At 29.7% G+C, this 23,116-nt stretch overlaps 26 non-coding genes across 26 annotated transcripts; all 26 read right to left on the reverse strand.

Annotated features, from left to right (window-relative positions):
- Positions 1–455: 455 nt before the first annotated feature.
- Positions 456–574, reverse strand: LOC129917444 (5S ribosomal RNA). Its single transcript, XR_008772800.1, has one exon. It is a non-coding gene; the product is annotated as a 5S ribosomal RNA (ribosomal RNA).
- A 799-nt stretch (positions 575–1,373) lies between these two features.
- Positions 1,374–1,492, reverse strand: LOC129917445 (5S ribosomal RNA). Its single transcript, XR_008772801.1, has one exon. It is a non-coding gene; the product is annotated as a 5S ribosomal RNA (ribosomal RNA).
- Positions 1,493–2,291: 799 nt separating this feature from the next.
- Positions 2,292–2,410, reverse strand: LOC129917446 (5S ribosomal RNA). Its single transcript, XR_008772802.1, has one exon. It is a non-coding gene; the product is annotated as a 5S ribosomal RNA (ribosomal RNA).
- Positions 2,411–3,210: 800 nt separating this feature from the next.
- On the reverse strand, positions 3,211–3,329 carry LOC129917447 (5S ribosomal RNA). Its single transcript, XR_008772803.1, has one exon. It is a non-coding gene; the product is annotated as a 5S ribosomal RNA (ribosomal RNA).
- Positions 3,330–4,128: 799 nt separating this feature from the next.
- On the reverse strand, positions 4,129–4,247 carry LOC129917449 (5S ribosomal RNA). The gene has a single exon (XR_008772804.1). It is a non-coding gene; the product is annotated as a 5S ribosomal RNA (ribosomal RNA).
- Positions 4,248–5,043: 796 nt separating this feature from the next.
- LOC129917450 (5S ribosomal RNA) lies at positions 5,044–5,162 on the reverse strand. The gene has a single exon (XR_008772805.1). It is a non-coding gene; the product is annotated as a 5S ribosomal RNA (ribosomal RNA).
- A 798-nt stretch (positions 5,163–5,960) lies between these two features.
- Positions 5,961–6,079, reverse strand: LOC129917451 (5S ribosomal RNA). The gene has a single exon (XR_008772806.1). It is a non-coding gene; the product is annotated as a 5S ribosomal RNA (ribosomal RNA).
- Positions 6,080–6,877: 798 nt separating this feature from the next.
- LOC129917452 (5S ribosomal RNA) lies at positions 6,878–6,996 on the reverse strand. The gene has a single exon (XR_008772807.1). It is a non-coding gene; the product is annotated as a 5S ribosomal RNA (ribosomal RNA).
- A 799-nt stretch (positions 6,997–7,795) lies between these two features.
- On the reverse strand, positions 7,796–7,914 carry LOC129917453 (5S ribosomal RNA). Its single transcript, XR_008772808.1, has one exon. It is a non-coding gene; the product is annotated as a 5S ribosomal RNA (ribosomal RNA).
- Positions 7,915–8,666: 752 nt separating this feature from the next.
- LOC129917454 (5S ribosomal RNA) lies at positions 8,667–8,785 on the reverse strand. Its single transcript, XR_008772809.1, has one exon. It is a non-coding gene; the product is annotated as a 5S ribosomal RNA (ribosomal RNA).
- Positions 8,786–9,587: 802 nt separating this feature from the next.
- On the reverse strand, positions 9,588–9,706 carry LOC129917456 (5S ribosomal RNA). The gene has a single exon (XR_008772811.1). It is a non-coding gene; the product is annotated as a 5S ribosomal RNA (ribosomal RNA).
- Positions 9,707–10,505: 799 nt separating this feature from the next.
- On the reverse strand, positions 10,506–10,624 carry LOC129917457 (5S ribosomal RNA). Its single transcript, XR_008772812.1, has one exon. It is a non-coding gene; the product is annotated as a 5S ribosomal RNA (ribosomal RNA).
- A 799-nt stretch (positions 10,625–11,423) lies between these two features.
- LOC129917458 (5S ribosomal RNA) lies at positions 11,424–11,542 on the reverse strand. The gene has a single exon (XR_008772813.1). It is a non-coding gene; the product is annotated as a 5S ribosomal RNA (ribosomal RNA).
- An 800-nt stretch (positions 11,543–12,342) lies between these two features.
- On the reverse strand, positions 12,343–12,461 carry LOC129917459 (5S ribosomal RNA). Its single transcript, XR_008772814.1, has one exon. It is a non-coding gene; the product is annotated as a 5S ribosomal RNA (ribosomal RNA).
- An 800-nt stretch (positions 12,462–13,261) lies between these two features.
- LOC129917460 (5S ribosomal RNA) lies at positions 13,262–13,380 on the reverse strand. The gene has a single exon (XR_008772815.1). It is a non-coding gene; the product is annotated as a 5S ribosomal RNA (ribosomal RNA).
- Positions 13,381–14,176: 796 nt separating this feature from the next.
- Positions 14,177–14,295, reverse strand: LOC129917461 (5S ribosomal RNA). The gene has a single exon (XR_008772816.1). It is a non-coding gene; the product is annotated as a 5S ribosomal RNA (ribosomal RNA).
- A 798-nt stretch (positions 14,296–15,093) lies between these two features.
- LOC129917462 (5S ribosomal RNA) lies at positions 15,094–15,212 on the reverse strand. Its single transcript, XR_008772817.1, has one exon. It is a non-coding gene; the product is annotated as a 5S ribosomal RNA (ribosomal RNA).
- A 798-nt stretch (positions 15,213–16,010) lies between these two features.
- On the reverse strand, positions 16,011–16,129 carry LOC129917463 (5S ribosomal RNA). Its single transcript, XR_008772818.1, has one exon. It is a non-coding gene; the product is annotated as a 5S ribosomal RNA (ribosomal RNA).
- An 800-nt stretch (positions 16,130–16,929) lies between these two features.
- LOC129917464 (5S ribosomal RNA) lies at positions 16,930–17,048 on the reverse strand. The gene has a single exon (XR_008772819.1). It is a non-coding gene; the product is annotated as a 5S ribosomal RNA (ribosomal RNA).
- A 796-nt stretch (positions 17,049–17,844) lies between these two features.
- Positions 17,845–17,963, reverse strand: LOC129917465 (5S ribosomal RNA). Its single transcript, XR_008772820.1, has one exon. It is a non-coding gene; the product is annotated as a 5S ribosomal RNA (ribosomal RNA).
- A 798-nt stretch (positions 17,964–18,761) lies between these two features.
- LOC129917467 (5S ribosomal RNA) lies at positions 18,762–18,880 on the reverse strand. Its single transcript, XR_008772822.1, has one exon. It is a non-coding gene; the product is annotated as a 5S ribosomal RNA (ribosomal RNA).
- An 801-nt stretch (positions 18,881–19,681) lies between these two features.
- On the reverse strand, positions 19,682–19,800 carry LOC129917468 (5S ribosomal RNA). Its single transcript, XR_008772823.1, has one exon. It is a non-coding gene; the product is annotated as a 5S ribosomal RNA (ribosomal RNA).
- Positions 19,801–20,596: 796 nt separating this feature from the next.
- LOC129917469 (5S ribosomal RNA) lies at positions 20,597–20,715 on the reverse strand. The gene has a single exon (XR_008772824.1). It is a non-coding gene; the product is annotated as a 5S ribosomal RNA (ribosomal RNA).
- Positions 20,716–21,514: 799 nt separating this feature from the next.
- LOC129917470 (5S ribosomal RNA) lies at positions 21,515–21,633 on the reverse strand. Its single transcript, XR_008772825.1, has one exon. It is a non-coding gene; the product is annotated as a 5S ribosomal RNA (ribosomal RNA).
- An 806-nt stretch (positions 21,634–22,439) lies between these two features.
- On the reverse strand, positions 22,440–22,558 carry LOC129917471 (5S ribosomal RNA). The gene has a single exon (XR_008772826.1). It is a non-coding gene; the product is annotated as a 5S ribosomal RNA (ribosomal RNA).
- Positions 22,559–22,860: 302 nt separating this feature from the next.
- Positions 22,861–22,979, reverse strand: LOC129917256 (5S ribosomal RNA). The gene has a single exon (XR_008772625.1). It is a non-coding gene; the product is annotated as a 5S ribosomal RNA (ribosomal RNA).
- Between the last annotated feature and the right edge of the window lie 137 nt (positions 22,980–23,116).

The following is a 23,116-nucleotide window of genomic DNA, read 5'->3' on the forward strand; positions in this document are numbered from 1 at the left end:
CACTGCCTACTTTCAGGGGCACTGCTTTCAATGCAAATGTACAGAAAAAAATCTCACATGAAAAATCTTACTTAAATGACTTTAACGTAAGTACGAACCAAATACATACATACTATTCACTTATTTTATGAGCTGTTTAAAAAATGTTCACATAAATTATGAGAGTTAAAAAAAAAAACAATTTGTTCGTCAAATCTTCAAACATAAAAAAATCAGATTTTATTTTTTTTTTACTTTTTTCGTCATCATGACAAAAAAAATAACATTTAACAATTCGTAGCTAAGCACAATACCAAATAAAACCGATTTTCAATGGCAAAAATCACTAGGTAGTGCCCTCATACGAAATTAAAAAAAAAAAAAAACAAATTTCAAATTTCACACATGAAATAGAATAAAAAATTAAAAACAAAAAAGTATGACTAGAGAGCCTTATACTGGCAAAAAGGCACGTGTGCCAACAACACGCGGTGTTCCCAAGCGGTCCCCCATCTAAGTACTAACCGCGCCCGACGATGCTTGATTTCGGTGATCGGACGAGAACCGATATTTTCATCGTGGTATGGTCGTTGGCGAAAACTTCTTATCAAAGTTGAAACTTATGAGAAATTTTTCTATTCCAATTGGAATAATATTAGTTAATGCGACGAGACTTTAGATTTAATTAATTGCAATGTGAGTTGTGAGCAGTATTTATTATGTTGTCAAGTTTTCAACCCCTTTCGATTGAATTGAGTTTCTTTAAGGCATAACAACATGAAATACAAAATAATGTTAGTTTTTTTTTTATTTCATATGGTGTTTTAGTAGCAAGTATAAGATAGATGTAATGTTAATTAGCCCACAAAACAAGTATTTTTGACATTTTTTTTTATTTTTCTAAAAAAAAATTATGAGTTGACTTAAAATTTAAAAAAAAATCACTACCTACTTTCAGGGGCACTGCTTTCAATGCAAATGTACAGAAAAAAATCTCACATGAAAAATCTTACTTAAATGACTTTAACGTAAGTACGAACCAAATACATACATACTATTCACTTATTTTATGAGCTGTTTAAAAAATGTTCACATAAATTATGAGAGTTAAAAAAAAAACAATTTGTTCGTCAAATCTTCAAACATAAAAAAATCAGATTTTATTTTTTTTTTACTTTTTTCGTCATCATGACAAAAAAATAACATTTAACAATTCGTAGCTAAGCACAATACCAAATAAAACCGATTTTCAATGGCAAAAATCACTAGGTAGTGCCCTCATACGAAATTAAAAAAAAAAAAAACAAATTTCAAATTTCACACATGAAATAGAATAAAAAATTAAAAACAAAAAAGTATGACTAGAGAGCCTTATACTGGCAAAAAGGCACGTGTGCCAACAACACGCGGTGTTCCCAAGCGGTCCCCCATCTAAGTACTAACCGCGCCCGACGATGCTTGATTTCGGTGATCGGACGAGAACCGATATTTTCATCGTGGTATGGTCGTTGGCGAAAACTTCTTATCAAAGTTGAAACTTATGAGAAATTTTTCTATTCCAATTGGAATAATATTAGTTAATGCAACGAGACTTTAGATTTAATTAATTGCAATGTGAGTTGTGAGCAGTATTTATTATGTTGTCAAGTTTTCAACCCCTTTCGATTGAATTGAGTTTCTTTAAGGCATAACAACATGAAATACAAAATAATGTTAGTTTTTTTTTTATTTCATATGGTGTTTTAGTAGCAAGTATAAGATAGATGTAATGTTAATTAGCCCACAAAACAAGTATTTTTGACATTTTTTTTTATTTTTCTAAAAAAAAATTATGAGTTGACTTAAAATTTAAAAAAAAATCACTGCCTACTTTCAGGGGCACTGCTTTCAATGCAAATGTACAGAAAAAAATCTCACATGAAAAATCTTACTTAAATGACTTTAACGTAAGTACGAACCAAATACATACATACTATTCACTTATTTTATGAGCTGTTTAAAAAATGTTCACATAAATTATGAGAGTTAAAAAAAAAAACAATTTGTTCGTCAAATCTTCAAACATAAAAAAATCAGATTTTATTTTTTTTTTACTTTTTTCGTCATCATGACAAAAAAATAACATTTAACAATTCGTAGCTAAGCACAATACCAAATAAAACCGATTTTCAATGGCAAAAATCACTAGGTAGTGCCCTCATACGAAATTTAAAAAAAAAAAAAAATTTCAAATTTCACACATGAAATAGAATACAAAATTAAAAACAAAAAAAGTATGACTAGAGAGCCTTATACTGGCAAAAAGGCACGTGTGCCAACAACACGCGGTGTTCCCAAGCGGTCCCCCATCTAAGTACTAACCGCGCCCGACGATGCTTGATTTCGGTGATCGGACGAGAACCGATATTTTCATCGTGGTATGGTCGTTGGCGAAAACTTCTTATCAAAGTTGAAACTTATGAGAAATTTTTCTATTCCAATTGGAATAATATTAGTTAATGCGACGAGACTTTAGATTTAATTAATTGCAATGTGAGTTGTGAGCAGTATTTATTATGTTGTCAAGTTTTCAACCCCTTTCGATTGAATTGAGTTTCTTTAAGGCATAACAACATGAAATACAAAATAATGTTAGTTTTTTTTTATTTCATATGGTGTTTTAGTAGCAAGTATAAGATAGATGTAATGTTAATTAGCCCACAAAACAAGTATTTTTGACATTTTTTTTTATTTTTCTAAAAAAAAATTATGAGTTGACTTAAAATTTAAAAAAAAAATCACTGCCTACTTTCAGGGGCACTGCTTTCAATGCAAATGTACAGAAAAAAATCTCACATGAAAAATCTTACTTAAATGACTTTAACGTAAGTACGAACCAAATACATACATACTATTCACTTATTTTATGAGCTGTTTAAAAAATGTTCACATAAATTATGAGAGTTAAAAAAAAAAACAATTTGTTCGTCAAATCTTCAAACATAAAAAAATCAGATTTTATTTTTTTTTTACTTTTTTCGTCATCATGACAAAAAAAATAACATTTAACAATTCGTAGCTAAGCACAATACCAAATAAAACCGATTTTCAATGGCAAAAATCACTAGGTAGTGCCCTCATACGAAATTAAAAAAAAAAAAACAAATTTCAAATTTCACACATGAAATAGAATAAAAAATTAAAAACAAAAAAGTATGACTAGAGAGCCTTATACTGGCAAAAAGGCACGTGTGCCAACAACACGCGGTGTTCCCAAGCGGTCCCCCATCTAAGTACTAACCGCGCCCGACGATGCTTGATTTCGGTGATCGGACGAGAACCGATATTTTCATCGTGGTATGGTCGTTGGCGAAAACTTCTTATCAAAGTTGAAACTTATGAGAAATTTTTCTATTCCAATTGGAATAATATTAGTTAATGCAACGAGACTTTAGATTTAATTAATTGCAATGTGAGTTGTGAGCAGTATTTATTATGTTGTCAAGTTTTCAACCCCTTTCGATTGAATTGAGTTTCTTTAAGGCATAACAACATGAAATACAAAATAATGTTAGTTTTTTTTTTATTTCATATGGTGTTTTAGTAGCAAGTATAAGATAGATGTAATGTTAATTAGCCCACAAAACAAGTATTTTTGACATTTTTTTTTATTTTTCTAAAAAAAAATTATGAGTTGACTTAAAATTTTAAAAAAAATCACTGCCTACTTTCAGGGGCACTGCTTTCAATGCAAATGTACAGAAAAAAATCTCACATGAAAAATCTTACTTAAATGACTTTAACGTAAGTACGAACCAAATACATACATACTATTCACTTATTTTATGAGCTGTTTAAAAAATGTTCACATAAATTATGAGAGTTAAAAAAAAAAACAATTTGTTCGTCAAATCTTCAAACATAAAAAAATCAGATTTTATTTTTTTTTTACTTTTTTCGTCATCATGACAAAAAAATAACATTTAACAATTCGTAGCTAAGCACAATACCAAATAAAACCGATTTTCAATGGCAAAAATCACTAGGTAGTGCCCTCATACGAAATTAAAAAAAAAAAAACAAATTTCAAATTTCACACATGAAATAGAATAAAAAATTAAAAACAAAAAAGTATGACTAGAGAGCCTTATACTGGCAAAAAGGCACGTGTGCCAACAACACGCGGTGTTCCCAAGCGGTCCCCCATCTAAGTACTAACCGCGCCCGACGATGCTTGATTTCGGTGATCGGACGAGAACCGATATTTTCATCGTGGTATGGTCGTTGGCGAAAACTTCTTATCAAAGTTGAAACTTATGAGAAATTTTTCTATTCCAATTGGAATAATATTAGTTAATGCAACGAGACTTTAGATTTAATTAATTGCAATGTGAGTTGTGAGCAGTATTTATTATGTTGTCAAGTTTTCAACCCCTTTCGATTGAATTGAGTTTCTTTAAGGCATAACAACATGAAATACAAAATAATGTTAGTTTTTTTTTTATTTCATATGGTGTTTTAGTAGCAAGTATAAGATAGATGTAATGTTAATTAGCCCACAAAACAAGTATTTTTGACATTTTTTTTATTTTTCTAAAAAAAAATTATGAGTTGACTTAAAATTTAAAAAAAAATCACTGCCTACTTTCAGGGGCACTGCTTTCAATGCAAATGTACAGAAAAAAATCTCACATGAAAAATCTTACTTAAATGACTTTAACGTAAGTACGAACCAAATACATACACACTATTCACTTATTTTATGGACTGTTTAAAAAATGTTCACATAAATTATGAGAGTTAAAAAAAAAAATTTGTTCGTCAAATCTTCAAACATAAAAAAATCAGATTTTATTTTTTTTTTACTTTTTTCGTCATCATGACAAAAAAAATAACATTTAACAATTCGTAGCTAAGCACAATACCAAATAAAACCGATTTTCAATGGCAAAAATCACTAGGTAGTGCCCTCATACGAAATTAAAAAAAAAAAAACAAATTTCAAATTTCACACATGAAATAGAATAAAAAATTAAAAACAAAAAAGTATGACTAGAGAGCCTTATACTGGCAAAAAGGCACGTGTGCCAACAACACGCGGTGTTCCCAAGCGGTCCCCCATCTAAGTACTAACCGCGCCCGACGATGCTTGATTTCGGTGATCGGACGAGAACCGATATTTTCATCGTGGTATGGTCGTTGGCGAAAACTTCTTATCAAAGTTGAAACTTATGAGAAATTTTTCTATTCCAATTGGAATAATATTAGTTAATGCGACGAGACTTTAGATTTAATTAATTGCAATGTGAGTTGTGAGCAGTATTTATTATGTTGTCAAGTTTTCAACCCCTTTCGATTGAATTGAGTTTCTTTAAGGCATAACAACATGAAATACAAAATAATGTTAGTTTTTTTTTTATTTCATATGGTGTTTTAGTAGCAAGTATAAGATAGATGTAATGTTAATTAGCCCACAAAACAAGTATTTTTGACATTTTTTTTTATTTTTCTAAAAAAAAATTATGAGTTGACTTAAAATTTTAAAAAAAATCACTGCCTACTTTCAGGGGCACTGCTTTCAATGCAAATGTACAGAAAAAAATCTCACATGAAAAATCTTACTTAAATGACTTTAACGTAAGTACGAACCAAATACATACATACTATTCACTTATTTTATGAGCTGTTTAAAAAATGTTCACATAAATTATGAGAGTTAAAAAAAAAACAATTTGTTCGTCAAATCTTCAAACATAAAAAAATCAGATTTTATTTTTTTTTTACTTTTTTCGTCATCATGACAAAAAAATAACATTTAACAATTCGTAGCTAAGCACAATACCAAATAAAACCGATTTTCAATGGCAAAAATCACTAGGTAGTGCCCTCATACGAAATTAAAAAAAAAAAAACAAATTTCAAATTTCACACATGAAATAGAATAAAAAATTAAAAACAAAAAAGTATGACTAGAGAGCCTTATACTGGCAAAAAGGCACGTGTGCCAACAACACGCGGTGTTCCCAAGCGGTCCCCCATCTAAGTACTAACCGCGCCCGACGATGCTTGATTTCGGTGATCGGACGAGAACCGATATTTTCATCGTGGTATGGTCGTTGGCGAAAACTTCTTATCAAAGTTGAAACTTATGAGAAATTTTTCTATTCCAATTGGAATAATATTAGTTAATGCAACGAGACTTTAGATTTAATTAATTGCAATGTGAGTTGTGAGCAGTATTTATTATGTTGTCAAGTTTTCAACCCCTTTCGATTGAATTGAGTTTCTTTAAGGCATAACAACATGAAATACAAAATAATGTTAGTTTTTTTTTTATTTCATATGGTGTTTTAGTAGCAAGTATAAGATAGATGTAATGTTAATTAGCCCACAAAACAAGTATTTTTGACATTTTTTTTATTTTTCTAAAAAAAAATTATGAGTTGACTTAAAATTTAAAAAAAAATCACTGCCTACTTTCAGGGGCACTGCTTTCAATGCAAATGTACAGAAAAAAATCTCACATGAAAAATCTTACTTAAATGACTTTAACGTAAGTACGAACCAAATACATACATACTATTCACTTATTTTATGAGCTGTTTAAAAAATGTTCACATAAATTATGAGAGTTAAAAAAAAAACAATTTGTTCGTCAAATCTTCAAACATAAAAAAATCAGATTTTATTTTTTTTTTACTTTTTTCGTCATCATGACAAAAAAAATAACATTAAACAATTCGTAGCTAAGCACAATACCAAATAAAACCGATTTTCAATGGCAAAAATCACTAGGTAGTGCCCTCATACGAAATTTAAAAAAAAAAAAAAATTTCAAATTTCACACATGAAATAGAATACAAAATTAAAAACAAAAAAAGTATGACTAGAGAGCCTTATACTGGCAAAAAGGCACGTGTGCCAACAACACGCGGTGTTCCCAAGCGGTCCCCCATCTAAGTACTAACCGCGCCCGACGATGCTTGATTTCGGTGATCGGACGAGAACCGATATTTTCATCGTGGTATGGTCGTTGGCGAAAACTTCTTATCAAAGTTGAAACTTATGAGAAATTTTTCTATTCCAATTGGAATAATATTAGTTAATGCGACGAGACTTTAGATTTAATTAATTGCAATGTGAGTTGTGAGCAGTATTTATTATGTTGTCAAGTTTTCAACCCCTTTCGATTGAATTGAGTTTCTTTAAGGCATAACAACATGAAATACAAAATAATGTTATTTTTTTTTTTATTTCATATGGTGTTTTAGTAGCAAGTATAAGATAGATGTAATGTTAATTAGCCCACAAAACAAGTATTTTTGACATTTTTTTTTATTTTTCTAAAAAAAAATTATGAGTTGACTTAAAATTTTAAAAAAAATCACTGCCTACTTTCAGGGGCACTGCTTTCAATGCAAATGTACAGAAAAAAATCTCACATGAAAAATCTTACTTAAATGACTTTAACGTAAGTACGAACCAAATACATACATACTATTCACTTATTTTATGAGCTGTTTAAAAAATGTTCACATAAATTATGAGAGTTAAAAAAAAAAACAATTTGTTCGTCAAATCTTCAAACATAAAAAAATCAGATTTTATTTTTTTTTTACTTTTTTTGTCATCATGACAAAAAAATAACATTTAACAATTCGTAGCTAAGCACAATACCAAATAAAACCGATTTTCAATGGCAAAAATCACTAGGTAGTGCCCTCATACGAAATTTAAAAAAAAAAAAAAATTTCAAATTTCACACATGAAATAGAATACAAAATTAAAAACAAAAAAAGTATGACTAGAGAGCCTTATACTGGCAAAAAGGCACGTGTGCCAACAACACGCGGTGTTCCCAAGCGGTCCCCCATCTAAGTACTAACCGCGCCCGACGATGCTTGATTTCGGTGATCGGACGAGAACCGATATTTTCATCGTGGTATGGTCGTTGGCGAAAACTTCTTATCAAAGTTGAAACTTATGAGAAATTTTTCTATTCCAATTGGAATAATATTAGTTAATGCAACGAGACTTTAGATTTAATTAATTGCAATGTGAGTTGTGAGCAGTATTTATTATGTTGTCAAGTTTTCAACCCCTTTCGATTGAATTGAGTTTCTTTAAGGCTTTAGTAGCAAGTATAAGATAGATGTAATGTTAATTAGCCCACAAAACAAGTATTTTTGACATTTTTTTTTATTTTTCTAAAAAAAAATTATGAGTTGACTTAAAATTTAAAAAAAAAATCACTGCCTACTTTCAGGGGCACTGCTTTCAATGCAAATGTACAGAAAAAAATCTCACATGAAAAATCTTACTTAAATGACTTTAACGTAAGTACGAACCAAATACATACATACTATTCACTTATTTTATGAGCTGTTTAAAAAATGTTCACATAAATTATGAGAGTTAAAAAAAAAACAATTTGTTCGTCAAATCTTCAAACATAAAAAAATCAGATTTTATTTTTTTTTTTTTTTTACTTTTTTCGTCATCATGACAAAAAAATAACATTTAACAATTCGTAGCTAAGCACAATACCAAATAAAACCGATTTTCAATGGCAAAAATGACTAGGTAGTGCCCTCATACGAAATTAAAAAAAAAAAAAACAAATTTCAAATTTCACACATGAAATAGAATAAAAAATTAAAAACAAAAAAGTATGACTAGAGAGCCTTATACTGGCAAAAAGGCACGTGTGCCAACAACACGCGGTGTTCCCAAGCGGTCCCCCATCTAAGTACTAACCGCGCCCGACGATGCTTGATTTCGGTGATCGGACGAGAACCGATATTTTCATCGTGGTATGGTCGTTGGCGAAAACTTCTTATCAAAGTTGAAACTTATGAGAAATTTTTCTATTCCAATTGGAATAATATTAGTTAATGCAACGAGACTTTAGATTTAATTAATTGCAATGTGAGTTGTGAGCAGTATTTATTATGTTGTCAAGTTTTCAACCCCTTTCGATTGAATTGAGTTTCTTTAAGGCATAACAACATGAAATACAAAATAATGTTAGTTTTTTTTTTATTTCATATGGTGTTTTAGTAGCAAGTATAAGATAGATGTAATGTTAATTAGCCCACAAAACAAGTATTTTTGACATTTTTTTTTATTTTTCTAAAAAAAAATTATGAGTTGACTTAAAATTTAAAAAAAAATCACTGCCTACTTTCAGGGGCACTGCTTTCAATGCAAATGTACAGAAAAAAATCTCACATGAAAAATCTTACTTAAATGACTTTAACGTAAGTACGAACCAAATACATACATACTATTCACTTATTTTATGAGCTGTTTAAAAAATGTTCACATAAATTATGAGAGTTAAAAAAAAAAACAATTTGTTCGTCAAATCTTCAAACATAAAAAAATCAGATTTTATTTTTTTTTTACTTTTTTCGTCATCATGACAAAAAAAATAACATTTAACAATTCGTAGCTAAGCACAATACCAAATAAAACCGATTTTCAATGGCAAAAATCACTAGGTAGTGCCCTCATACGAAATTAAAAAAAAAAAAAAACAAATTTCAAATTTCACACATGAAATAGAATAAAAAATTAAAAACAAAAAAGTATGACTAGAGAGCCTTATACTGGCAAAAAGGCACGTGTGCCAACAACACGCGGTGTTCCCAAGCGGTCCCCCATCTAAGTACTAACCGCGCCCGACGATGCTTGATTTCGGTGATCGGACGAGAACCGATATTTTCATCGTGGTATGGTCGTTGGCGAAAACTTCTTATCAAAGTTGAAACTTATGAGAAATTTTTCTATTCCAATTGGAATAATATTAGTTAATGCGACGAGACTTTAGATTTAATTAATTGCAATGTGAGTTGTGAGCAGTATTTATTATGTTGTCAAGTTTTCAACCCCTTTCGATTGAATTGAGTTTCTTTAAGGCATAACAACATGAAATACAAAATAATGTTAGTTTTTTTTTTATTTCATATGGTGTTTTAGTAGCAAGTATAAGATAGATGTAATGTTAATTAGCCCACAAAACAAGTATTTTTGACATTTTTTTTTATTTTTCTAAAAAAAAATTATGAGTTGACTTAAAATTTAAAAAAAAATCACTACCTACTTTCAGGGGCACTGCTTTCAATGCAAATGTACAGAAAAAAATCTCACATGAAAAATCTTACTTAAATGACTTTAACGTAAGTACGAACCAAATACATACATACTATTCACTTATTTTATGAGCTGTTTAAAAAATGTTCACATAAATTATGAGAGTTAAAAAAAAAACAATTTGTTCGTCAAATCTTCAAACATAAAAAAATCAGATTTTATTTTTTTTTTACTTTTTTCGTCATCATGACAAAAAAATAACATTTAACAATTCGTAGCTAAGCACAATACCAAATAAAACCGATTTTCAATGGCAAAAATCACTAGGTAGTGCCCTCATACGAAATTAAAAAAAAAAAAAACAAATTTCAAATTTCACACATGAAATAGAATAAAAAATTAAAAACAAAAAAGTATGACTAGAGAGCCTTATACTGGCAAAAAGGCACGTGTGCCAACAACACGCGGTGTTCCCAAGCGGTCCCCCATCTAAGTACTAACCGCGCCCGACGATGCTTGATTTCGGTGATCGGACGAGAACCGATATTTTCATCGTGGTATGGTCGTTGGCGAAAACTTCTTATCAAAGTTGAAACTTATGAGAAATTTTTCTATTCCAATTGGAATAATATTAGTTAATGCAACGAGACTTTAGATTTAATTAATTGCAATGTGAGTTGTGAGCAGTATTTATTATGTTGTCAAGTTTTCAACCCCTTTCGATTGAATTGAGTTTCTTTAAGGCATAACAACATGAAATACAAAATAATGTTAGTTTTTTTTTTATTTCATATGGTGTTTTAGTAGCAAGTATAAGATAGATGTAATGTTAATTAGCCCACAAAACAAGTATTTTTGACATTTTTTTTTATTTTTCTAAAAAAAAATTATGAGTTGACTTAAAATTTAAAAAAAAATCACTGCCTACTTTCAGGGGCACTGCTTTCAATGCAAATGTACAGAAAAAAATCTCACATGAAAAATCTTACTTAAATGACTTTAACGTAAGTACGAACCAAATACATACATACTATTCACTTATTTTATGAGCTGTTTAAAAAATGTTCACATAAATTATGAGAGTTAAAAAAAAAAACAATTTGTTCGTCAAATCTTCAAACATAAAAAAATCAGATTTTATTTTTTTTTTACTTTTTTCGTCATCATGACAAAAAAATAACATTTAACAATTCGTAGCTAAGCACAATACCAAATAAAACCGATTTTCAATGGCAAAAATCACTAGGTAGTGCCCTCATACGAAATTTAAAAAAAAAAAAAAATTTCAAATTTCACACATGAAATAGAATACAAAATTAAAAACAAAAAAAGTATGACTAGAGAGCCTTATACTGGCAAAAAGGCACGTGTGCCAACAACACGCGGTGTTCCCAAGCGGTCCCCCATCTAAGTACTAACCGCGCCCGACGATGCTTGATTTCGGTGATCGGACGAGAACCGATATTTTCATCGTGGTATGGTCGTTGGCGAAAACTTCTTATCAAAGTTGAAACTTATGAGAAATTTTTCTATTCCAATTGGAATAATATTAGTTAATGCGACGAGACTTTAGATTTAATTAATTGCAATGTGAGTTGTGAGCAGTATTTATTATGTTGTCAAGTTTTCAACCCCTTTCGATTGAATTGAGTTTCTTTAAGGCATAACAACATGAAATACAAAATAATGTTAGTTTTTTTTTATTTCATATGGTGTTTTAGTAGCAAGTATAAGATAGATGTAATGTTAATTAGCCCACAAAACAAGTATTTTTGACATTTTTTTTTATTTTTCTAAAAAAAAATTATGAGTTGACTTAAAATTTAAAAAAAAAATCACTGCCTACTTTCAGGGGCACTGCTTTCAATGCAAATGTACAGAAAAAAATCTCACATGAAAAATCTTACTTAAATGACTTTAACGTAAGTACGAACCAAATACATACATACTATTCACTTATTTTATGAGCTGTTTAAAAAATGTTCACATAAATTATGAGAGTTAAAAAAAAAAACAATTTGTTCGTCAAATCTTCAAACATAAAAAAATCAGATTTTATTTTTTTTTTACTTTTTTCGTCATCATGACAAAAAAAATAACATTTAACAATTCGTAGCTAAGCACAATACCAAATAAAACCGATTTTCAATGGCAAAAATCACTAGGTAGTGCCCTCATACGAAATTAAAAAAAAAAAAACAAATTTCAAATTTCACACATGAAATAGAATAAAAAATTAAAAACAAAAAAGTATGACTAGAGAGCCTTATACTGGCAAAAAGGCACGTGTGCCAACAACACGCGGTGTTCCCAAGCGGTCCCCCATCTAAGTACTAACCGCGCCCGACGATGCTTGATTTCGGTGATCGGACGAGAACCGATATTTTCATCGTGGTATGGTCGTTGGCGAAAACTTCTTATCAAAGTTGAAACTTATGAGAAATTTTTCTATTCCAATTGGAATAATATTAGTTAATGCAACGAGACTTTAGATTTAATTAATTGCAATGTGAGTTGTGAGCAGTATTTATTATGTTGTCAAGTTTTCAACCCCTTTCGATTGAATTGAGTTTCTTTAAGGCATAACAACATGAAATACAAAATAATGTTAGTTTTTTTTTTATTTCATATGGTGTTTTAGTAGCAAGTATAAGATAGATGTAATGTTAATTAGCCCACAAAACAAGTATTTTTGACATTTTTTTTTATTTTTCTAAAAAAAAATTATGAGTTGACTTAAAATTTTAAAAAAAATCACTGCCTACTTTCAGGGGCACTGCTTTCAATGCAAATGTACAGAAAAAAATCTCACATGAAAAATCTTACTTAAATGACTTTAACGTAAGTACGAACCAAATACATACATACTATTCACTTATTTTATGAGCTGTTTAAAAAATGTTCACATAAATTATGAGAGTTAAAAAAAAAAACAATTTGTTCGTCAAATCTTCAAACATAAAAAAATCAGATTTTATTTTTTTTTTACTTTTTTCGTCATCATGACAAAAAAAAAACATTTAACAATTCGTAGCTAAGCACAATACCAAATAAAACCGATTTTCAATGGCAAAAATCACTAGGTAGTGCCCTCATACGAAATTAAAAAAAAAAAAAACAAATTTCAAATTTCACACATGAAATAGAATAAAAAATTAAAAACAAAAAAGTATGACTAGAGAGCCTTATACTGGCAAAAAGGCACGTGTGCCAACAACACGCGGTGTTCCCAAGCGGTCCCCCATCTAAGTACTAACCGCGCCCGACGATGCTTGATTTCGGTGATCGGACGAGAACCGATATTTTCATCGTGGTATGGTCGTTGGCGAAAACTTCTTATCAAAGTTGAAACTTATGAGAAATTTTTCTATTCCAATTGGAATAATATTAGTTAATGCAACGAGACTTTAGATTTAATTAATTGCAATGTGAGTTGTGAGCAGTATTTATTATGTTGTCAAGTTTTCAACCCCTTTCGATTGAATTGAGTTTCTTTAAGGCATAACAACATGAAATACAAAATAATGTTAGTTTTTTTTTTATTTCATATGGTGTTTTAGTAGCAAGTATAAGATAGATGTAATGTTAATTAGCCCACAAAACAAGTATTTTTGACATTTTTTTTATTTTTCTAAAAAAAAATTATGAGTTGACTTAAAATTTAAAAAAAAATCACTGCCTACTTTCAGGGGCACTGCTTTCAATGCAAATGTACAGAAAAAAATCTCACATGAAAAATCTTACTTAAATGACTTTAACGTAAGTACGAACCAAATACATACACACTATTCACTTATTTTATGGACTGTTTAAAAAATGTTCACATAAATTATGAGAGTTAAAAAAAAAAATTTGTTCGTCAAATCTTCAAACATAAAAAAATCAGATTTTATTTTTTTTTTACTTTTTTCGTCATCATGACAAAAAAAATAACATTTAACAATTCGTAGCTAAGCACAATACCAAATAAAACCGATTTTCAATGGCAAAAATCACTAGGTAGTGCCCTCATACGAAATTAAAAAAAAAAAAACAAATTTCAAATTTCACACATGAAATAGAATAAAAAATTAAAAACAAAAAAGTATGACTAGAGAGCCTTATACTGGCAAAAAGGCACGTGTGCCAACAACACGCGGTGTTCCCAAGCGGTCCCCCATCTAAGTACTAACCGCGCCCGACGATGCTTGATTTCGGTGATCGGACGAGAACCGATATTTTCATCGTGGTATGGTCGTTGGCGAAAACTTCTTATCAAAGTTGAAACTTATGAGAAATTTTTCTATTCCAATTGGAATAATATTAGTTAATGCGACGAGACTTTAGATTTAATTAATTGCAATGTGAGTTGTGAGCAGTATTTATTATGTTGTCAAGTTTTCAACCCCTTTCGATTGAATTGAGTTTCTTTAAGGCATAACAACATGAAATACAAAATAATGTTAGTTTTTTTTTTATTTCATATGGTGTTTTAGTAGCAAGTATAAGATAGATGTAATGTTAATTAGCCCACAAAACAAGTATTTTTGACATTTTTTTTTATTTTTCTAAAAAAAAATTATGAGTTGACTTAAAATTTTAAAAAAAATCACTGCCTACTTTCAGGGGCACTGCTTTCAATGCAAATGTACAGAAAAAAATCTCACATGAAAAATCTTACTTAAATGACTTTAACGTAAGTACGAACCAAATACATACATACTATTCACTTATTTTATGAGCTGTTTAAAAAATGTTCACATAAATTATGAGAGTTAAAAAAAAAACAATTTGTTCGTCAAATCTTCAAACATAAAAAAATCAGATTTTATTTTTTTTTTACTTTTTTCGTCATCATGACAAAAAAATAACATTTAACAATTCGTAGCTAAGCACAATACCAAATAAAACCGATTTTCAATGGCAAAAATCACTAGGTAGTGCCCTCATACGAAATTAAAAAAAAAAAAACAAATTTCAAATTTCACACATGAAATAGAATAAAAAATTAAAAACAAAAAAGTATGACTAGAGAGCCTTATACTGGCAAAAAGGCACGTGTGCCAACAACACGCGGTGTTCCCAAGCGGTCCCCCATCTAAGTACTAACCGCGCCCGACGATGCTTGATTTCGGTGATCGGACGAGAACCGATATTTTCATCGTGGTATGGTCGTTGGCGAAAACTTCTTATCAAAGTTGAAACTTATGAGAAATTTTTCTATTCCAATTGGAATAATATTAGTTAATGCAACGAGACTTTAGATTTAATTAATTGCAATGTGAGTTGTGAGCAGTATTTATTATGTTGTCAAGTTTTCAACCCCTTTCGATTGAATTGAGTTTCTTTAAGGCATAACAACATGAAATACAAAATAATGTTAGTTTTTTTTTTATTTCATATGGTGTTTTAGTAGCAAGTATAAGATAGATGTAATGTTAATTAGCCCACAAAACAAGTATTTTTGACATTTTTTTTATTTTTCTAAAAAAAAATTATGAGTTGACTTAAAATTTAAAAAAAAATCACTGCCTACTTTCAGGGGCACTGCTTTCAATGCAAATGTACAGAAAAAAATCTCACATGAAAAATCTTACTTAAATGACTTTAACGTAAGTACGAACCAAATACATACATACTATTCACTTATTTTATGAGCTGTTTAAAAAATGTTCACATAAATTATGAGAGTTAAAAAAAAAACAATTTGTTCGTCAAATCTTCAAACATAAAAAAATCAGATTTTATTTTTTTTTTACTTTTTTCGTCATCATGACAAAAAAAATAACATTAAACAATTCGTAGCTAAGCACAATACCAAATAAAACCGATTTTCAATGGCAAAAATCACTAGGTAGTGCCCTCATACGAAATTTAAAAAAAAAAAAAAATTTCAAATTTCACACATGAAATAGAATACAAAATTAAAAACAAAAAAAGTATGACTAGAGAGCCTTATACTGGCAAAAAGGCACGTGTGCCAACAACACGCGGTGTTCCCAAGCGGTCCCCCATCTAAGTACTAACCGCGCCCGACGATGCTTGATTTCGGTGATCGGACGAGAACCGATATTTTCATCGTGGTATGGTCGTTGGCGAAAACTTCTTATCAAAGTTGAAACTTATGAGAAATTTTTCTATTCCAATTGGAATAATATTAGTTAATGCGACGAGACTTTAGATTTAATTAATTGCAATGTGAGTTGTGAGCAGTATTTATTATGTTGTCAAGTTTTCAACCCCTTTCGATTGAATTGAGTTTCTTTAAGGCATAACAACATGAAATACAAAATAATGTTATTTTTTTTTTTATTTCATATGGTGTTTTAGTAGCAAGTATAAGATAGATGTAATGTTAATTAGCCCACAAAACAAGTATTTTTGACATTTTTTTTTATTTTTCTAAAAAAAAATTATGAGTTGACTTAAAATTTTAAAAAAAATCACTGCCTACTTTCAGGGGCACTGCTTTCAATGCAAATGTACAGAAAAAAATCTCACATGAAAAATCTTACTTAAATGACTTTAACGTAAGTACGAACCAAATACATACATACTATTCACTTATTTTATGAGCTGTTTAAAAAATGTTCACATAAATTATGAGAGTTAAAAAAAAAAACAATTTGTTCGTCAAATCTTCAAACATAAAAAAATCAGATTTTATTTTTTTTTTACTTTTTTTGTCATGATGACGAAAAAAATAACATTTAACAATTCGTAGCTAAGCACAATACCAAATAAAACCGATTTTCAATGGCAAAAATCACTAGGTAGTGCCCTCATACGAAATTTAAAAAAAAAAAAAAATTTCAAATTTCACACATGAAATAGAATACAAAATTAAAAACAAAAAAAGTATGACTAGAGAGCCTTATACTGGCAAAAAGGCACGTGTGCCAACAACACGCGGTGTTCCCAAGCGGTCCCCCATCTAAGTACTAACCGCGCCCGACGATGCTTGATTTCGGTGATCGGACGAGAACCGATATTTTCATCGTGGTATGGTCGTTGGCGAAAACTTCTTATCAAAGTTGAAACTTATGAGAAATTTTTCTATTCCAATTGGAATAATATTAGTTAATGCAACGAGACTTTAGATTTAATTAATTGCAATGTGAGTTGTGAGCAGTATTTATTATGTTGTCAAGTTTTCAACCCCTTTCGATTGAATTGAGTTTCTTTAAGGCATAACAACATGAAATACAAAATAATGTTAGTTTTTTTTTTATTTCATATGGTGTTTTAGTAGCAAGTATAAGATAGATGTAATGTTAATTAGCCCACAAAACAAGTATTTTTGACATTTTTTTTATTTTTCTAAAAAAAAATTATGAGTTGACTTCAAATTTAAAAAAAAATCACTGCCTACTTTCAGGGGCACTGCTTTCAATGCAAATGTACAGAAAAAAATCTCACATGAAAAATCTTACTTAAATGACTTTAACGTAAGTACGAACCAAATACATACACACTATTCACTTATTTTATGGGCTGTTTAAAAAATGTTCACATAAATTATGAGAGTTAAAAAAAAAAATTTGTTCGTCAAATCTTCAAACATAAAAAAATCAGATTTTATTTTTTTTTTACTTTTTTCGTCATCATGACAAAAAAAATAACATTAAACAATTCGTAGCTAAGCACAATACCAAATAAAACCGATTTTCAATGGCAAAAATCACTAGGTAGTGCCCTCATACGAAATTTAAAAAAAAAAAAAAATTTCAAATTTCACACATGAAATAGAATACAAAATTAAAAACAAAAAAAGTATGACTAGAGAGCCTTATACTGGCAAAAAGGCACGTGTGCCAACAACACGCGGTGTTCCCAAGCGGTCCCCCATCTAAGTACTAACCGCGCCCGACGATGCTTGATTTCGGTGATCGGACGAGAACCGATATTTTCATCGTGGTATGGTCGTTGGCGAAAACTTCTTATCAAAGTTGAAACTTATGAGAAATTTTTCTATTCCAATTGGAATAATATTAGTTAATGCGACGAGACTTTAGATTTAATTAATTGCAATGTGAGTTGTGAGCAGTATTTATTATGTTGTCAAGTTTTCAACCCCTTTCGATTGAATTGAGTTTCTTTAAGGCATAACAACATGAAATACAAAATAATGTTATTTTTTTTTTTATTTCATATGGTGTTTTAGTAGCAAGTATAAGATAGATGTAATGTTAATTAGCCCACAAAACAAGTATTTTTGACATTTTTTTTTATTTTTCTAAAAAAAAATTATGAGTTGACTTAAAATTTTAAAAAAAATCACTGCCTACTTTCAGGGGCACTGCTTTCAATGCAAATGTACAGAAAAAAATCTCACATGAAAAATCTTACTTAAATGACTTTAACGTAAGTACGAACCAAATACATACATACTATTCACTTATTTTATGAGCTGTTTAAAAAATGTTCACATAAATTATGAGAGTTAAAAAAAAAACAATTTGTTCGTCAAATCTTCAAACATAAAAAAATCAGATTTTATTTTTTTTTTACTTTTTTTGTCATGATGACGAAAAAATAACATTTAACAATTCGTAGCTAAGCACAATACCAAATAAAACCGATTTTCAATGGCAAAAATCACTAGGTAGTGCCCTCATACGAAATTAAAAAAAAAAAAACAAATTTCAAATTTCACACATGAAATAGAATAAAAAATTAAAAACAAAAAAGTATGACTAGAGAGCCTTATACTGGCAAAAAGGCACGTGTGCCAACAACACGCGGTGTTCCCAAGCGGTCCCCCATCTAAGTACTAACCGCGCCCGACGATGCTTGATTTCGGTGATCGGACGAGAACCGATATTTTCATCGTGGTATGGTCGTTGGCGAAAACTTCTTATCAAAGTTGAAACTTATGAGAAATTTTTCTATTCCAATTGGAATAATATTAGTTAATGCGACGAGACTTTAGATTTAATTAATTGCAATGTGAGTTGTGAGCAGTATTTATTATGTTGTCAAGTTTTCAACCCCTTTCGATTGAATTGAGTTTCTTTAAGGCATAACAACATGAAATACAAAATAATGTTATTTTTTTTTTTATTTCATATGGTGTTTTAGTAGCAAGTATAAGATAGATGTAATGTTAATTAGCCCACAAAACAAGTATTTTTGACATTTTTTTTCATTTTTCTAAAAAAAAATTATGAGTTGACTTAAAATTTAAAAAAAAAATCACTGCCTACTTTCAGGGGCACTGCTTTCAATGCAAATGTACAGAAAAAAATCTCACATGAAAAATCTTACTTAAATGACTTTAACGTAAGTACGAACCAAATACATACATACTATTCACTTATTTTATGAGCTGTTTAAAAAATGTTCACATAAATTATGAGAGTTAAAAAAAAAAACAATTTGTTCGTCAAATCTTCAAACATAAAAAAATCAGATTTTATTTTTTTTTTACTTTTTTCGTCATCATGACAAAAAAAATAACATTTAACAATTCGTAGCTAAGCACAATACCAAATAAAACCGATTTTCAATGGCAAAAATCACTAGGTAGTGCCCTCATACGAAATTAAAAAAAAAAAAACAAATTTCAAATTTCACACATGAAATAGAATAAAAAATTAAAAACAAAAAAGTATGACTAGAGAGCCTTATACTGGCAAAAAGGCACGTGTGCCAACAACACGCGGTGTTCCCAAGCGGTCCCCCATCTAAGTACTAACCGCGCCCGACGATGCTTGATTTCGGTGATCGGACGAGAACCGATATTTTCATCGTGGTATGGTCGTTGGCGAAAACTTCTTATCAAAGTTGAAACTTATGAGAAATTTTTCTATTCCAATTGGAATAATATTAGTTAATGCAACGAGACTTTAGATTTAATTAATTGCAATGTGAGTTGTGAGCAGTATTTATTATGTTGTCAAGTTTTCAACCCCTTTCGATTGAATTGAGTTTCTTTAAGGCATAACAACATGAAATACAAAATAATGTTAGTTTTTTTTTTATTTCATATGGTGTTTTAGTAGCAAGTATAAGATAGATGTAATGTTAATTAGCCCACAAAACAAGTATTTTTGACATTTTTTTTTATTTTTCTAAAAAAAAATTATGAGTTGACTTAAAATTTTAAAAAAAATCACTGCCTACTTTCAGGGGCACTGCTTTCAATGCAAATGTACAGAAAAAAATCTCACATGAAAAATCTTACTTAAATGACTTTAACGTAAGTACGAACCAAATACATACACACTATTCACTTATTTTATGGACTGTTTAAAAAATGTTCACATAAATTATGAGAGTTAAAAAAAAAAATTTGTTCGTCAAATCTTCAAACATAAAAAAATCAGATTTTATTTTTTTTTACTTTTTTCGTCATCATGACAAAAAAATAACATTTAACAATTCGTAGCTAAGCACAATACCAAATAAAACCGATTTTCAATGGCAAAAATCACTAGGTAGTGCCCTCATACGAAATTAAAAAAAAAAAAAACAAATTTCAAATTTCACACATGAAATAGAATAAAAAATTAAAAACAAAAAAGTATGACTAGAGAGCCTTATACTGGCAAAAAGGCACGTGTGCCAACAACACGCGGTGTTCCCAAGCGGTCCCCCATCTAAGTACTAACCGCGCCCGACGATGCTTGATTTCGGTGATCGGACGAGAACCGATATTTTCATCGTGGTATGGTCGTTGGCGAAAACTTCTTATCAAAGTTGAAACTTATGAGAAATTTTTCTATTCCAATTGGAATAATATTAGTTAATGCAACGAGACTTTAGATTTAATTAATTGCAATGTGAGTTGTGAGCAGTATTTATTATGTTGTCAAGTTTTCAACCCCTTTCGATTGAATTGAGTTTCTTTAAGGCATAACAACATGAAATACAAAATAATGTTAGTTTTTTTTTTATTTCATATGGTGTTTTAGTAGCAAGTATAAGATAGATGTAATGTTAATTAGCCCACAAAACAAGTATTTTTGACATTTTTTTTTATTTTTCTAAAAAAAAATTATGAGTTGACTTAAAATTTAAAAAAAAATCACTGCCTACTTTCAGGGGCACTGCTTTCAATGCAAATGTACAGAAAAAAATCTCACATGAAAAATCTTACTTAAATGACTTTAACGTAAGTACGAACCAAATACATACATACTATTCACTTATTTTATGAGCTGTTTAAAAAATGTTCACATAAATTATGAGAGTTAAAAAAAAAAACAATTTGTTCGTCAAATCTTCAAACATAAAAAAATCAGATTTTATTTTTTTTTTACTTTTTTCGTCATCATGACAAAAAAATAACATTTAACAATTCGTAGCTAAGCACAATACCAAATAAAACCGATTTTCAATGGCAAAAATCACTAGGTAGTGCCCTCATACGAAATTAAAAAAAAAAAAACAAATTTCAAATTTCACACATGAAATAGAATAAAAAATTAAAAACAAAAAAGTATGACTAGAGAGCCTTATACTGGCAAAAAGGCACGTGTGCCAACAACACGCGGTGTTCCCAAGCGGTCCCCCATCTAAGTACTAACCGCGCCCGACGATGCTTGATTTCGGTGATCGGACGAGAACCGATATTTTCATCGTGGTATGGTCGTTGGCGAAAACTTCTTATCAAAGTTGAAACTTATGAGAAATTTTTCTATTCCAATTGGAATAATATTAGTTAATGCGACGAGACTTTAGATTTAATTAATTGCAATGTGAGTTGTGAGCAGTATTTATTATGTTGTCAAGTTTTCAACCCCTTTCGATTGAATTGAGTTTCTTTAAGGCATAACAACATGAAATACAAAATAATGTTAGTTTTTTTTTTATTTCATATGGTGTTTTAGTAGCAAGTATAAGATAGATGTAATGTTAATTAGCCCACAAAACAAGTATTTTTGACATTTTTTTTTATTTTTCTAAAAAAAAATTATGAGTTGACTTAAAATTTAAAAAAAAAATCACTGCCTACTTTCAGGGGCACTGCTTTCAATGCAAATGTACAGAAAAAAATCTCACATGAAAAATCTTACTTAAATGACTTTAACGTAAGTACGAACCAAATACATACATACTACTATTCACTTATTTTATGAGCTGTTTAAAAAATGTTCACATAAATTATGAGAGTTAAAAAAAAAAAACAATTTGTTCGTCAAATCTTCAAACATAAAAAAATCAGATTTTATTTTTTTTTTACTTTTTTCGTCATCATGACAAAAAAAATAACATTTAACAATTCGTAGCTAAGCACAATACCAAATAAAACCGATTTTCAATGGCAAAAATCACTAGGTAGTGCCCTCATACGAAATTAAAAAAAAAAAAAACAAATTTCAAATTTCACACATGAAATAGAATAAAAAATTAAAAACAAAAAAGTATGACTAGAGAGCCTTATACTGGCAAAAAGGCACGTGTGCCAACAACACGCGGTGTTCCCAAGCGGTCCCCCATCTAAGTACTAACCGCGCCCGACGATGCTTGATTTCGGTGATCGGACGAGAACCGATATTTTCATCGTGGTATGGTCGTTGGCGAAAACAAAAAAATGTTCACATAAATTATGAGAGTTAAAAAAAAAAATTTGTTCGTCAAATCTTCAAACATAAAAAAATCAGATTTTATTTTTTTTTTACTTTTTTCGTCATCATGACAAAAAAATAACATTAAACAATTCGTAGCTAAGCACAATACCAAATAAAACCGATTTTCAATGGCAAAAATCATACGAAATTTAAAAAAAAAAAAAAATTTCAAATTTCACACATGAAATAGAATACAAAATTAAAAACAAAAAAAGTATGACTAGAGAGCCTTATACTGGCAAAAAGGCACGTGTGCCAACAACACGCGGTGTTCCCAAGCGGTCCCCCATCTAAGTACTAACCGCGCCCGACGATGCTTGATTTCGGTGATCGGACGAGAACCGATATTTTCATCGTGGTATGGTCGTTGGCGAAAACTTCTTATCAAAGTTGAAACTTATGAGAAATTTTTCTATTCCAATTGGAATAATATTAGTTAATGCGACGAGACTTTAGATTTAATTAATTGCAATGTGAGTTGTGAGCAGTATTTATTATGTTGTCAAGTT

The sequence above is a fragment of the Episyrphus balteatus genome, chromosome 3, assembly GCF_945859705.1.
Source record: "Episyrphus balteatus chromosome 3, idEpiBalt1.1, whole genome shotgun sequence".
NCBI lineage: Eukaryota > Metazoa > Arthropoda > Insecta > Diptera > Syrphidae > Episyrphus > Episyrphus balteatus.